Source organism: Leptonychotes weddellii, unplaced genomic scaffold (genome assembly GCF_054177405.1).
Source record: "Leptonychotes weddellii isolate Sample4059 unplaced genomic scaffold, ASM5417740v2 HiC_scaffold_2438, whole genome shotgun sequence".
In the NCBI taxonomy this organism is placed as follows: domain Eukaryota; kingdom Metazoa; phylum Chordata; class Mammalia; order Carnivora; family Phocidae; genus Leptonychotes; species Leptonychotes weddellii.
Window position 1 is genome coordinate 132 of NW_027834381.1, and position 13294 is coordinate 13425.

The 13294-nt window shown below is 44.9% G+C and overlaps 1 long non-coding RNA gene across 2 annotated transcripts; it reads left to right on the forward strand.

Annotated features, from left to right (window-relative positions):
* Window positions 1-5413: 5413 nt before the first annotated feature.
* On the forward strand, window positions 5414-11373 carry LOC145718888 (uncharacterized). 2 transcript variants are annotated; one of them, XR_014142069.1, is made up of 3 exons: window positions 5414-5641; window positions 6637-6730; window positions 11019-11373. It is a non-coding gene; the product is annotated as an uncharacterized LOC145718888 (long non-coding RNA). The 2 variants fall into 2 exon arrangements; XR_014142068.1 differs by lacking the exon at window positions 11019-11373 and adding an exon at window positions 9298-10899.
* The last annotated feature ends 1921 nt before the right edge of the window (window positions 11374-13294 follow it).

The following is a 13294-nucleotide window of genomic DNA, read 5'->3' on the forward strand; positions in this document are numbered from 1 at the left end:
TGAGTCTGGCCTTCATTTCAGGCCCCCTTGACTGTTTCCTTCCCACTTCCCTTCATATTGTCAGGTGCCCTGTTTTCTACCTGTTTACTCCTCTGATGGTCTTGTCCAGTCTTGAGGCTTCAAACACCACTGGTCTGCTGGGGACTTTACTTTTAGGGCTACAGTTTGATGAATGTTGAAAATGTATACACCCTTGTAACCACTGCTACAATCAAAACAGAGTATTTTCACTTTTCCAGAAAGTTTCTTCATGTCTCTACAGTTCATCTCCACCCCACCTCACTCCCCCAAGCCCTGGGCAACCACCTATCTACTCTGTCACTACATATTAAACTTTTAGACTTTTGTATAAATGGATTTACATGGTATTCTATTCATACACTTGCCTTTGTGTCCGGGTTTTTTTCCTCAACATAATAGGGTTTTTTGGAGCCTCATCCATGTTGTAGCATGTTATCAGTAGTTTACTCCTTTTTTTGCTGAGTAGCATTCCATTATGTGGGTGTGCTACCATTAGTTAACTCTCTTCACCTGCTGATGAACATTAAGTTGTTTCCAGTTCCTGGCTATTGTAAATATAGCTGCTATAGACATTCTTCTACAAGGCTTTTGTATATGCAAGTTTTCATTTATCTTGGGTAAAAACCTAGGAGTGGAGTAGCTGAGTTTTGTGTTATGTTTAAGTTAATAAGACACTGTCTGTGGGACTTTTATTTTTTTTTTAAGATTTTATTTATTTGACAGAGACACAGCAAGAGAGGGAACACAAGCAGGGGGAGTGGGAGAGGGAGAAGCAGGCTTCCCGCAGAGCAGGGAGCCCGATGTGGGGCTCGATCCCAGGACCCTGGGATCATGACCTGAGCCGAAGGCAGACATAGATGCTTAACGACTGAGCCACCCAGGCGCCCCTGTCTGTGGGACTTTTAATCTGATGCCTTTAATGTTTAACATTCTGGGAAATTTATGTCTTTTTTATGATATCCATTTTTTTAAATTTTTTTTTAAAGATTTTATTTATTTATTTGAGAGAGAGAATGAGAGAGAGCAGGAGAGGGGGGAGGGTCAGAGGGAGAAGCAGGCTCCCTGCCGAGCAGGGAGCCCAATGCGGGACTCGATCCTGGGACTCCAGGATCATGACCTGAGCCAAAGGCAGTCGCTTAACCAACTGAGCCACCTAGGCGCCCTACATTTTTTTTTTTTAAAGAACAAGAACAACAAAACATTTTTGCACGAGGATATAAACATAGGGAGAAGAAAATAGGGATTTTGAAGAGCATTACAAGAGATGAGAGGTCAGTTTTTAAAAGCCTGTGATATGCTTAAATCTGAGACCAATGAATAAAGCCTTACTTTTGTTTCAGTGACAAATGGTAACAGAAATGAAAGAAGCAGAATGATGATAGTGAGGCTTGCACAAGGATTAGTAAATACAGAAAACAACAAGGAATGAGCTAGGCCAGTCTACAGTATTCAGGCTCTTTCTGCCTGGATTTCTGTTAAACCTCCCTGATTAAGACCCTTCTGGGGCACCTGGGTGGCTCAGTTGGTTAAGCATCTGCGTTTGGCTCAGGTCATGATCTCAGGGTCCTGGGATTGAGCCCCATGTCAGGCTCCCCACTCAGCGGGGAGTCTTCTTCTCCCTCTCCCCACTTGTGCTGTCTCTCTTGTTCTCTCTCTCAAATAAATAAAATTTAAAAAGAATCTTATGGGGCACCTGGGTGGCTCAGTTGGTTAAGCGACTGCCTTCAGCTCAGGTCATGATCCCGGAGTCCTGGGATGGAGCCCCGCATCGGACTCCCTGCTCAACCGACAGTCTGCTTCTCCCTCTGCCTCTCACCCTGCTCCTATTCTCTCTCTCAAATAAAAAATCTTTTTTAAAAACCTTATAAAAAATACTCATACCCCATAACACATAGTGGGCTTTGTTTTTCTGAACTCCCCCTATTCTTTTTGTACGTCTTTTATACATCCTTGACAGTTATGTACAGGCACAGTCATTTATACCCGCTCATGTCGCTAATCCACCAGGGTGCTCTGCTCACCAGCCCTCGCCCACTTCTTTGGGAAGCAATCAAGTATTCCCAGACAAATCCATCTTCTGATTCTATGCCTCTGTATTTCCTTTCTAAGCTTTTAACATTTATTTTTCTCTTTTTAATTTTGTTTACCAGGGAGTAAGTGCCTCCCTTCTCATTTGTGACTAAAAGAAGAAGAAAGAACGAGGAGGCAATAAATCATCCCACAGATAATCATATTTGACAAATGTTTTAGTTCTTTCCAAAGTCAAATTCCTATGTTTCTGATTTTATCTTGAGTCACCTTGCAGTATAAATGGTGTTATGCCTGTAGTAAAAACAAGGTAAACCATGATTGTAATAGTTGTTATTAGCATAGACCAATATACAAATATTATAAAATTTTATAGTATGTAATAGTATAGTAAAAGAATTTTGAGTGACATATTCTGGGATATGTGTTAAACACTTTATGGAAATTTTTATCTTTATTTTTTAGTATTTCATCCTTTTGATTTAAAATGTTTCTCTTTTAGGATTCCTGTTATTCAAATGTTAGCATGCTTATGTCTGTTGTCCATATTTCTTAACCTTTCTTTTATGTTCTCTAATTCCTTTTCCTTTCTTTTTTCTGGACATTTCCTCAATTTGCTCTTCCAGTTTGCTAATTTCTTTATCAGCTGTCCATTTTGCTATTTATTTCCTCTACTGTGTCTTCAACAATTGTTTTACATGCCTAATATTTATATTTGGTTCTTTTTATATGTTAATATTTTTATTTCCTGTTGCTAATATCATGCCTTATCTCTTTAAATGTATTTAATAGACTAATTTAAAATATTGGCCCATCTGTTCTAATATATCTGCTTCTGATGGAATCTGTAATGCAGTGTGTGTTTTCTCTTGAAATTCTTATGCTTAGAAAATTGCTTATTACTTTGGCCAGTAAGTGTATTTCCTTTGGGGTCATTGGTTATTCCATCAGGTCGTTGTTATGCATACATGTGATGGGATCAGATTCTGGTCCCTATAAATAGTTCAGGGGTGGGGAGAATGGATCCTGGGCGGGGAGGTCGAAATATCAGAAAGCTAGTCAGTGACTTCTCACCTCATGAGATCACTCCTTGGAATGTGATTTGCCATCCCCAAGCTTTGAGGAGGCAGGGTGGAGAATCACTTGCATGAGGTAACGTGGTCTTTGCCTGTTTCTCAGCTACTCATAAGCACAGGCTAGTGCCTTGCCTTGATTCCATTCCTTGGAAAGCCTGGACCAGAGGTTGGGTTACTGCAGCTGTGGGCACAGACACTGTTCCAAGGCAAAGGCAGGGAAGAAGCAAGAGCAAACTCCAGAAGTTCCTTTTGTTTTATTCTCACAGCTCAGCTGTCTCCTGTTCTAGCCACCCAGCCCAGCATACTAGTTCAAATCAGGACCAATCCAGGTCTTTCTAGCAATTTCTGATATTCCTCATCTTTTGCTTCTTAAGTCATACCTGGGTTTATTTCAGGTAGGTGCCTGTAGGGCATATAGGGACCAGAATTGGAATCTCAGTTGTGAATCTTTGAATAGATTGTCTCAACATGAGGTCTGTGGAAAGATACTGGAGACCATGTCCCATTATACCTTCCCTTATTCTCTCAACTTCTCTGTAGGAGTAGCACACAGCACAGCACAGGCAAGTCCAAGGCCAAGACGTTCTATCTAAAATGGCAGAGCACCCCCCTCCTTCTTGATTCCCTCACCCTGCTCTATTCTTCTAGTCTAAATATTTGTAACATCTATCAACTTCAAGCAGGCTATATAACCAACTTGTTATGTTTCTGTTTATTGCCTGTATCACTTTTACAAGATACAAGCTCCAATAGGGCATGGTTTTTCACTTGTTCAGTGTTCTGTCACCAGGACCTGGAACAGTGTCTGGCACACAGCAAGTTCTCAACAAATGTCTGTTGAATGAAAGGCCAAACCAGCATTAGGATTATTCCCACACTCAGTCTCTAAACACCCTCCCATGTTATTATGACAATAGAAGGGTCCTAACAGAGTCCAGGGAAGACAACCCAGGCCAAAGGGAAGAACTTGGGGGTATGGATTTATTACAGCATATAGAGGAAATAATGGGTGAGACTGATCTGGATTTTGAATGATTGGAAAAACAAACCTTAATGCTTAAGAACTTCCTGGGCGCTGTACTTGCCCTGGTCTATTTACTGGATGTTACAATTGTCCAGTGAGTAAACCAGCTGGGTTGGGGGGTTCTGAGTTCATTCCTTTGGAAGTTGGTATAAACTGGGCAGGGACTGCCATATGACTCAATGGATCTTCCAGTGCCTTAACACTGACAGGGGGTGCAGAGACCCCAAACAGAGGGCAGGGAGGAGATCTTTCACATGCATTATGTGTAAATGCATGTAGGCAAGCCTTTTAAGGCCATGATATCAATAGCCCAGTTACAAACACCCTAACTCTGGACATCTTCGTTTCCAATACCTTGATGCCCAAAACCACGTGTGAAAGCCGTGTTTCTGTATTGGAATGATATTCTAGGGGCTTTGGGAACCCCCAAGCAGCTTTAACCAGTAAGGACGGAATGATTCTGTATTTACAAAGCCCCCTCTGGCTACTGTATGGGGGTAACGGACTAACGGAGACAACAGTATGAGAGGAAGGCAAGCGTGGGGCTGCCGGCGGCTCCGACCAACGTGGTGCAGAGGCTGTGGAGAGAAGCGATGAAATACTTCCGCCTGCATATCCAGACAAGGACCTCGAAGCGAGATAAACACAAACCAGCCACATCGTAGTGAAAGCACCGAAGGCCAGGAGAAGCGCAAAAGCAGCAAAAGATCGCGGCCACGGCCGAGAAGCTTGGAGCCGATTCGCATTACCGGAAAATGGTTCGGCACTTCCGAGCTTCAGCAAACCGCCACGGCCACCGGCGGACAACGGGGCGGGGAGACGCCGCAGGGGCCCTAGCCTCGCAAGACGGGCCCTGGGGCGCTTCGCGCGTGCGGGGTGTTTCTCCCCGGCCGGCTTAGCTGCGCGCATGGCACCAAGTAGGCGGAGGGTGGAGCTGAGGCCCGACGGAGCCCCAGAGGAGACAGCCCGGCGTGTGCGCCTGCGCTCCCCTCACACCGGCGCCCGCAAAGTGACCGGCGCGGCGGGCTCGCGTGGCCGCGGGAGCGGGCCCTCCTGGCCGGACCTGCAGCTGCCGCGTCACGCGCGGGCCTCCCGCAGAGCCCGCTGCAGCCGCCTCACGGCTCCCGGAACCGCCCCGCCGCGAGCGGGATGCGGGCGCCGACCCCCGTTCGCCTCCGGCCCCTGGGCTGCGCGCAGGCGTCTCGGGCGCCGCCGCCGCCGCCGCCGCCCCGCCCGGCCCGCGTCCTTCCGTTACCTAGGAGACGCGGCAGCGCCGCGCGGCCTTCTGGGACCCGCCCGGCGCGCGGGCGAAGAGCGCCGAGAGGGTCCTCTTCTGCCCGTAGTCGTCGGCTCGCCCAGCTCGCTCTGCGGGGCGTTCGCTCCCAGGGCCGCGGGAGCGATCACGGTGGCGTGAAAGTTCCGTGGCGGGTGGGCCCGTCGACGTCCCTGCGGGGACTAGCCTGGGGGCAGTCGGCGAAGGCTGGGACGACAGGTGGGCTCGTGTGCCGGCCGCGGATGGGGCATATAAAGGGGGAATTACGCTTTGCAAACACGCAAACGTTGTAATGTTGAGGGGAAATTGAAAAGAACTGAAACCGGTGGCGATGAACTTACATACATTTTCACGAGATGTAAATGAAAATGTGAATGATTGGGGCGCCTGGGTGGCTCAGATGGTTAAGCGTCAGCCTTCGGCTCAGGTCATGATCCTGGAGTCCCGGGATCGAGTCCTGCATCGGGCTCCCTGCTCGGCAGGGAGTCTGCTTCTCCCTCTGACCCTCCCCCCTCTCATGTGCTCTCTCTCTCTCATTCTGTCTCAAATAAATAAATAAAATCTTAAAAAAAAAAAAAAAAGAAAATGTGAATGATTAAGAGATACAAGTGCTTCTTGCCTGAGTAGACCCAGTAATGTGGAAATGTGAGTTTTCACTAAGTTAATCTGCAAACTTAAGAACATCCAAACTACTTATCCAAAATAATAGCTTTGAAAAATAAATGAGCGGGCGCCTGGGTGGCTCAGTCGGTTAAGCGACTGCCTTCGGCTCAGGTCATGATCCTGGAGTCCCTGGATCGAGTCCCGCATCGGGCTCCCTGCTCGGCGGGGAGTCTGCTTCTCCCTCTGACCCTCCCCCCTCTCATGCTCTCTCTCTATCTCATTCTCTCTCTCAAATAAATAAAATCTGAAAAAAAAAAAGAAAAAGAAATGAGCTATCAAGCCATGAAAAGACATGGAAGAACCTCAAATAAATACTACTAAGTGAAAGAAGCCAGTCTGAAAAGGCTTCATACTATATGATCCCAACTATACGACATTTCGGAAAAGGCAAAATTATGGAAACAGTAAAAAGATTGGTGATTGCCAGGGAGAGGGTGAAGGGAGAAATGAAGAGGTGGAATACAAAGGATTTTTAGAGCAGTGCAGCCATTCTGTATAATGCTAAAAGTATGGATAAATGTCATGCGTGATACATTTGTCAAAACCCATAGAATTATAACACCAGGAGTCAACTGTACCCCATGAGGAGCTGCTCAGCGTGGGCACCTAGAGAGCGAGCTCAACCAAGCAGGTGGGGAGCAGAAGGTGAGTGTCCGTGGGAAAGTACTTTTACTGGGGGCCGGGATGGAGTACGCAAGAATAGGTGGGAGAGGATGTCACTGATACATTTGAATGTTGATAGGTCACATTCAGGGGAGGGCAAAGGGGAAAACTTGTGGCAGGGACCAGTCTTCTCACTTTTAGGTAACCTGGTCATTTGGTGGAGTGCTCGCAGCCTATTTGTGTGGCTGTTGAGGCAGCAGAAAAATATGAAGTTTTAAAATTTACAATACAGCGAAATGGGTGAAGGGGGTAAAAAGGTACAGACTTCCAGTTACAAAATAAATAAGTCATGGGGATGTAACGTACAGCATAGTGGCTAAAGTTAATAATATTATATTGCATATTTAATGCTATAGTTGCTAAGAAAGTGGATCTTAAAAGTTCCCATCACAAGAAAAAAGTTTTGTTAACTGTATGGTGATAGATGTTAACTAGACTTATTGGGGTGATCATTTAGCAATATCTACAAATATCAGATCATTGTACACCTGAAACTAATACAATGTTATGTCAATTAGAATTTTAAAAATTACAATACAATCTACTTTGTGGTGTCTCAACATCATTAACAATACTAATTGGGATGATAACGCTTGCCACCTGGGTTGAAGGTGATTGGGATGGGCAAACTTTGATAAAGGGAAAAACTAGGAAGAGTCCTATTAGTCATATGACAAGGGTTGGGACCCAGTTCTCAACCAGGTACCCCACTGTGTGGGAGAAAGCCAAGAGAACAGGTTGGGCACTCTGGATTTAAGGGAATCTGTTGGAAGATTTTGGTAATGTCATGAAAGACTTTTATCTCTTGGCCTAATCTTCACAACTTGACCTGACCTACACATCTGTCAGTATCGTTAAACCATAGTGGTATTCTGACGGATTAATACAATTCATCCAGCTGGGCTGGGTGCATGGAATGTATGAGCCAATTCAAGAACAAGTCTTGAAGAGCCAGGTGTCCAGAGACCTAAGGGAAAGGACTGGGTAAAGCAGTAGTAACCATTGGGAAGTTGATATCCTAAAACTAACTCCAGAGAAAGCAGTGTCCATGGGGATTCTGACAGTCCAAAATCAAGTCTCACAGTAGCAGTGCCCAATGGAAATTGGTAGTCCAAAAACAAGTCCAAAGGGGCACCTGGGTGGCTCAGTCAGTTAAGCATCCAACTCTTGATCTTGGCTTGGGTCTAGATCTCAGGGTCATGAGTTCAGACCCCGTGTTGGGCTACATGCTGGGCTTGGAACCTGCTTAACAACAACAACAACAACAAAAACTCCAAAGAGACAGCAGATGAAGTTGTTCAGATGCGTCTGAATGGCAATTCTGAGATTGCAGGACTTATAGAAAGAGAGTGGGAACCAAGTTCTTATATGGATCATCCCCCAGGCAAAGCTGGATGGAAGGAAAACAGGAGTGGGAATTAGGGTGTTGTAAGAATAAAGCAAGAAGCTGGCAATATCTAGAGGGTCTTAGCCTCGTCATCTCACAAACATTCAGAAAGGATAGCTGGGGAGGCACCTGGGTGGCACAGTCGGTTAAGCATCCGACTTGGTTTCCGCTCAGGTTATGATTTCAGAGTCATGAGACTGAGCCCAAGTCGGGCTACGTGCTCAGCATAGTGTCTGCTTAAGGCTCTCTCTCCCTTTTCCTCTGCCCCTCCCCCTCCTCTCTAAAATAAGTAAATAATTCTAAGAAAGAAAGAGAAAGGAAGAAAGAAAGAAAGAAAAAAAAAGAGGAAGGAAGAAGAAAGAAAAAGAAAGAAAGGAAAGAAAGAAAGAAGAATGAATAGCTGGCCTTTGGGTACAGTGCAGGTGCAACCAGTTTCTAATCCCAGGGGACTTCACAAGCATCGGGAGATCTGGTCTGCTATTGTTATTGGTAGAGGTGAATCAAAATCTGCCTTGGGTATTTTGAGAACTACTGGATGGACAAAGGACAAGTACAAGGGGCAACCTTCTATGCTATTTTCAATTCCATTTCCACATTTTGAGATGATTCCATTAATCTCCTTTAAAGAAACTTCTGGAGGCAGCCAAAGGGGTCTAGGGTTCTGAACAGTACCCGGAGGGTGGAGGTGTACTGAATTACTTTTTTGCAAATACTCTCCCATATTACAACAAGAACTAACGTTCAGTGCTAACACTATTTTTGAGCTTTGTATGGATTACATTATAGACATTGCTATAACCCTGTGAGGTAAGTGCTATTTCTTTCTGCTATTTTTTTTTTCTTAAAGATTTTATTTATTTATTTGAGAGTGAGAACGAGAGGGGGAGGGTCAGAGGGAGAAGCAGACTCCCCGCCGAGCAAGGAGCCCGAAGCGGGACTCGATCCCGGGACTCCAGGATCATGACCTGGGCCGAAGGCAGTCGCTCAACCAACTGAGACACCCAGGCGCCCCATCTTTCTGCTATTTTTACAGATGAGGAAACTGAAACCCAAAGGGCTTAAGTAACCTGATCAAGCAGAAATGTCTAGGAAGCCAGAGACTAGGACTAGAATTCAGGCTTCTGACTACAGAGCCCTACTGTGTTCTCTGTTTGCCTCTTAGGTGTCCCATTGAATTATAATTGATCTTTGATGCCTCCTCACTGGTCTGTACACTCCCTGAGGGCAGGGCCCTGGTTTTATTATCTGTACCCACAGATGAGCCGCCTCCTCCCATGCCCCATCCCGTTGGTATCCCCATTGGTTGACTTGGTTCCGTTGAGGAAGTCCATGTGGCAACATGAGCTGACCTCACATTGGTGGCTCCAAGTCAGAACCCAAACATTCTGTAGGGAGCAGAGTTTCTTAGTTCCCTATAAATATAGGGCAGATACTACACTATAGCTAAATATATCCTTTCATGCGTATGATAAAAGACTAACAGTTTTGGAGTGATGGACAAGGTTCAAAGTTCTTTCACCTTTCTAGTTTTGTTTTTAATGGAATGCCCACTTCTTTTATGCTTGCCTTATGGAGGTGAGTTCCAACCAGTTGAACTAGCAACAGACTTAATGGGTAGCTTCAACCATTGTTTTTACTTGTTTCAGGGGAAATAAAAAGGGGTAATTACATTTCACTGCTACAAGTTTTCTTTCAAAGGCTACAGATAGTCACAAACATCCACAAATGTCACTAAACAGGAAGGTGTTTTCTCAGGACTCAAGTCATTGTTTTACTCATTCGGTGAAATGAAAACCATAGTCTGGGGTCCTCCTATTTACTATATGAATGTGTCTTTTCTTGTGTATTTGTTAGTAGCATGCTCCATACAATAATATAATTAGATAAGCATTGCTTGGAAATTAGTCTGATATTATTCTCTCTCTGTAAGCTGTGCTTCCTTTTTAGGAATTACTGTGCTTCTCTTTCATTTCACTTAGCACACACAGAACTTTGACTGCCTCAGGATCTTTTGAATGTGTCTGTATGACTTTAACTGTAATTTGGGGGATGTTTTGGCAGTAGACCGTAGGAATCCAGATACAGATGCTTTGCAAGTGTAAAATGTTCTTTATAATCATCTGTCTTCTATGCTTTGCATTTTGAGTCCCCAAACTCAAAGTTTATCTCAAAACAGAGAAACTGACCCTGACAATTGGGGAAGTCAGGCAGTAACTTTGTGAAGATATGTGGTACTTATAAACAATCTCTATTCCGTACAAGGGAAATGCTATCTGCACCATATAACAGCATCTAATTTCTGTAGGAGGAGAGAATATTGCCATGGGGCCCTCCCTGGCCCTGGCTCTCTGACCCCTGATGACAGCACAGACCCCTTCAAATCCGTCAAGTCCTCAACCGGCTCATGTGACTGCAAAAACAGACCAGAAGCCAAATGCATTATGTTCTTAACTCTCCATATTCATGAAAGGAAACGCTGGATGCAAACAGAACAAATTGCCGATTAAGCCACCTATTTCTATGAGGCATTGTAATAAATTTATTCACAGCATTTACCTTCTTAGCTATTAGGTCCCCTTGTCTGATACCAAGTTATTTATTTATTTATTTATTTATTTATTTATTAGATTTTATTTATTTATTTGACAGAGAGAGACACAGTGAGAGAGGGAACACAGGCAGGGGGAGTGGGAGAGGGAGAAGCAGGCTTCCTGCAGAGCAGGGAGCCCGATGCGGGGCTCGATCCCAGGACGCTGGGATCATGAGCCGAAGGCAGACGCTTAACGACTGAGCCACCCAGGCGCCTCGATACCAAGTTATTTATTTTCCTAAATCTGTCTTAAACTTGTGTCTTCTCTCTGATCCCTTTGAACGGCCTTCTAGCTCTGAGACCTACTATACCCAGGCAATTCCCAGGGCATAATGGTAAGTCAAGGGATCTGGGAGGGTGGCTGGGAATCAGGGACATTTCCCAAAGCTGTTGTGGTGTCTGGTTCTAGAGGGCGCCCCACCCACAGTGGTCATCACTAATCTGTACAGCCCTTTCTGCAAATTAGAAAAAGGAATGCCCTCTGGATGGTTGGTTTTGTTGAGGCCACTCAGAGCAGGTTAGAAAATAGCACAGATGTCAAAGTGTCAGGAAATACAGAAAATCTTAAAAACACAATTAATACATGCAGCCATCCCAAACACATTATCAGTTTTTTTTTTTTTAAGATTTTATTTATTTGAGAGAGAGAATGAGACAGAGAGAGAGAGAGCATGAGAATGGGGAGGATCAGAGGGAGAAGCAGACCCCCCGCCGAGCAGGGAGCCCGATGTGGGACTCGATCCCGGGACTCCAGGATCATGACCTGAGCCAAAGGCAGTCGCTTAATCAACTGAGCCACCCAGGCGCCCACATTATCAGTTTTTCTAAAGCTCAGCTATGAATATCTCACTTCCTGTTTACCCCCCTACCGCCAAAGCCCAGAGATTGAATTCTTGCTAAGGTAGCAGGAGACCTGCATTCTAATCTTTACTTTGAAACTAACTTGTGTTATGAGCTTGCACTAGAGCTTTGCTGAGACCTCTGCTGTGCCTGAGCTTTGGATCCAAGGTCAGGTTCCAATGTGGAGTTAGAGGACAGAATTGTTTTAGATCATTGGAAGACTCCAATTTTCTCTGTAACCCTTAGCTCTTGGTTATATGGAAAGATGCCTAATTCATAATAAGGGAAATACACATCCAAGTTTTCAGCTATCATGTTGAAAGTGGACAAAATGTTTCATTAAAAAAACTTGCAAAGGAGTTGGGAAATATAATCTCTTGCTTTTTTTTTTTTTTTAAGTAGGCTCCACGCCCAGTGTGGAGCCCAACGCGGGGTTTCAACTCACGACCCTGAGATGAAGACCTGAGCCGAAATCGAGAGTCGGACGCTTAACCGACTGAGCCACCCAGGCGCTGCTAATCTCACATTTTTTTTTAATTGAAGTATAGTTAACGTATAATATCCTATTAGTTTCAAGTGTATATAATCTCATATCTTGTGTGTAGGCAAGGAATGAGTGCAGCTTCTGTAGAGGGCAATTGGCAATCCTTATAAATATAAAAGGAACATATTTACTTTTTGGCCCAGAATATTGAAATATACCTGGGATTTATTTTAATTAGGTATGGTAAGACATACAGACACAGAAATGATTGTTCATGAAGGAAGAACTTTATACTCACAGATTCCTAGAAGCAGGAAGCAGGGGAAAAAGAGGGAAGAGCATGGCCCATTGTCTTTATTGGTATTTTCATGGGAAGGAATGGGTGAGGTGGGGTAGGTACACAGAGTAGTGGAGAGTTGGAATGATTTTGGTGGCCTCTGGGCTATAGGAATGGTTCCTAGTTGTCCAGCACCTGGCCCTGGGATAATTTAGGGCAGGGGGAACATTGGCTTGGTGTGTGAGAGGTAGCTGGGGCTGTGGACTCTGGATTGGTTGGTGTGTATCAAAGGCATGCTCGCAGGGGAGTTGTCCGTGAACTGTAGGAAATAGCTAACCCTGGGAAGGACAGTCTGTCCAGGATCAAAACCTCAAATGGGAGAGCATCAAAAATACAAAAAATAGGAAAGCCTGGCTGGCTCAGTCGGTGGAGCATGCAACTCTTGGTCTCGGGGTTGTGAGTTCGAGCCCCACATTGGGTGCAGAGATTACTTAAAATACCTTTAAAAAATACAGAAAATAAAATATAGTCAATATACCCAGAAATTTCATTTCTAGGAAACTTTATTAAAAAAATATATTTCTCAGAGGAGCGCCTGCGTGGCTCAGTCGGTTAAGCATCTGCATTCGGCTCAGGTCGTGATCCCGGGGTCCTGGGATCAAGTCCCGCATCGGGCTCCCTGCTCTGCCTGTTGCTCCCTTTCCCTCTGCCTGTTGCTCTCCCTGCTTGTGCTCGTTCTCTATCAAATAAATAAATAAGATATATTTTTTAAAGATTTTATTTATTTATTTGACAGAGAGATAGCGAGAGCAGGAACACAAGCAGGGGGAGTGGGAGAGGGAGAAGCAGGCTTCCCGCCGAGCAGGGAGCCCGATGTGGGACTCGATCCCAGGACCCTGGGATCATGACCTGAGCCGAAGGCAGACGCTTAACGACTGAGCCACCCAGGTGCCCAATAAATAAGATAT